Below are 2,931 nucleotides of genomic sequence, written 5' to 3'. Positions count from 1 at the left end.
AAGGAGAGAAAAAAGAAAGGGGGGAAGAAAGGGAGTGAGAGAGGGAAAAGAAGCGGGGAGGGAGGGAGGAAGGGAGGGGAGAAAACACAGAAAGAAAGGAAGGAGGGAGGAAGGATAAAAAGAAAAGAAAAGAAAAGAAAATGGATTCCCCTCACACACACTATTCATTAAAATCAGTTCCAAATTAACCATGTGGAAAAGAAAACTTTACAATTTTTAGGGAAAAAATAGGAAAACATTTCTGCGACATCAGGATGAAGGAGGAGAGAAAATAAGTCACACAAAGAAGAAACTACAAAGAAAAAAATACAGATTCAACCACATTAACTTCCATTCATCAGAAGACAACAAAAGAGAGTAAAGAAACGAGACCCCAAAACTGGGAGAAGATGTCTATAACAACTATGATTAACAAAGGAGGAATATCCATAAAATAAAGAACTTCAATGATTCAAGAAAAAAACAACCCAAGAGGGGACACACAGTCGATGGGCAAAAGGGATGAAGGGGCATTTCACAGAAGAGGCAAGATGAATGCCCATTATACAAATGGGGAAATGGTCATGAATCATCAGGAAAATGCATAATGAAATCACTAGGAGATACTATTCACTCCCATGAGGTGGCAAACGTTTTAAAGTGTGACATATCAAGTATTAAAATGATGTCCAGTAAGGATATGGTATAACAGGCACTCCTGTACACTGGTGGTGGGAGCAAAGTTGTTAATCTTAATTTGGAATACTATTTAGCATCACCTAGTAAAATTAAACTTAGGCCAGGTGCGGTGGCTCACGCCTGTAATCCCAGCACTTTGGGAGGCTGAGGCAAGCAGATCACCTGAGGTCAGGAGTTCGAGACCAGCCTGGCAAACATGGTAAAACCCCGTCTCTACTAAACATACAAAAAATTAGTCGGGCACGGTGGCACATGCCTGTAATCTCAGCTACTCAGGAGGCTGAGACAGGAGAATTGCTTGAACCCAGAGGCAGAGGTTGCAGTGAGCCAAGATCTTGCCACTGCACTTCAGCCTGGGCAACAAGAGCGAAACTCCTTCTCAAAAAAAAAAAAAAATTAAACTTGTGCACACTCCACAGCCACTCCCAGATGTATTCACTCCCAGATATACAGCCAATCCCAGATGTAGATATAGATGACATAGATATAGATATAGACATCGAGCCAAGAGAAGCTTGTGCACATGTTTACCAGTCAATATACATAAGAATATTCGCAGTATCATTGTTCTTCAGAGCAAAACAAAAGAATATATGAATCCATAATAAATATTAATATTTATTTATTTTAAATCTTATTAAAATAAATAATAAATAAAGAATCCATAAACAGAAGAATATATGAATGAATGATGACACAGTCATATGCTGGAATGTAATACGGCCACCCGTTAACATAGTTAAATCTGAAATATATAACATTGAGCAATCAGAAAGCAAGTTTCAGGAAAAATGCATACATATACTTTTATTTACCTGAAGTTCTAAAACAGACAAAATTAAGTAATAGCTTATTTAGGAATATCTATACATAAAGCAAACCAAAGGTGTTACTAACACAAAATTCAGGAGAGTGACTATCTCTGGAGAGTAGAAGAGGGGATTACAATCTGGGGAGGTCCTGCCTAAGGCTTCACAATGAACCCCTTACTGGGTTCATTTTATCATTCTTCTTGAAATTGTACATAGATATTAGATGTATTTCTTTGGAATTATTATATATTTATTTTTTAAGTTTCAAAACAAACTTTGATGTGTGACAGCCAAATCAAGGTTACAAACATGCACCATCCTCCCCACCACATCCTACTCCAGTTTGTCTTAAATAGTAAGTTATTTCCAAAACTTTTCTCCAGAAGGCATGTGAGCTTCCTCCTCACACAACACTGTTGGGGAAGAATATGAGCTGATACAACAGCATTGATTCTGAAAACCCTTTGCACACCTGTGCTTATCACTGCTGTTACGGTTGTATTGTTGTTCGTGCTGCTGTTATCTATCGTGCTTGTCTTTCTGCCACGTCATAGACTGAGAAAACACTTGACAGTTTGTTGACTTGATGCATCAGTTCCATTTTCATAGCTCCTATAGTAGGTGACATTTGAAAACAAGTCTCTAGCAAAGAATCTTGTCCTGAAGTCCCAATCAAGCAAACTTTGTACACATAGACTAGACAGACGTTTTCCAGCGGAGCATCTTTATCATGTATAGATGTGTTTAGTCCATGCTTGTTAGACCCTGAATTTCTATATGCAGTCCCAAGTAAATGACGGATGTGTATTTCTTCCTATCTTAAATGTACTTTCTTTGGCTACTTTAACATCTCTCAAATCAGGATGCATTTGCAATCTATGGCATAACGTAGTTTGACAGCATTTTTTTTCTTTTTTAGTAAAACACAAAATAATGGTTTTCTTAAAGTTGATGGTTTCTTGGTTTCTCTGGCCTATAATATCAGGTTTCCACAGGAATTCCCATCAATTGGAGAGAAAAAAAAAGCAGATGCCAGAACATAGAGAGATCAAATGCGGCCACACTGCCTAGAGACTGGAAATGACAGCCTGCAACAAGCACACCTGAAGGCTGCTCTTAAGGGCAGGAAAATGGAAGGTCCAAGGAGAAGGAAAATGCTGGTTTGGTTCCATTTGAACCAAAATGCTGGTAAATGTTCACTTCAACTTTTTGTGATTTTGTGTTCATTTCAAAACACTCACAGACAAAAATGCATTAAAGCTGAACTATCAAGGACCCTCTGCTAACCTCTGACCTCAGGAAGCTCTAAGCACAGCTCAAAATGTTGAGCCAAGAGAGATATACAGGTAGTGACAGCCACAGCATGTGCAGTGAAGCTCAGCAGTGCCACCGAGGGCTTCTGCCCCAGCAGTGAGAATGAGAACAGAGTTCACGACAGCCA

This window comes from Mandrillus leucophaeus, unplaced genomic scaffold (assembly GCF_000951045.1).
Source record: "Mandrillus leucophaeus isolate KB7577 unplaced genomic scaffold, Mleu.le_1.0 Scaffold124, whole genome shotgun sequence".
NCBI classification, from domain to species: domain Eukaryota; kingdom Metazoa; phylum Chordata; class Mammalia; order Primates; family Cercopithecidae; genus Mandrillus; species Mandrillus leucophaeus.
Note: the sequence above shows the minus strand (reverse complement) of the source record.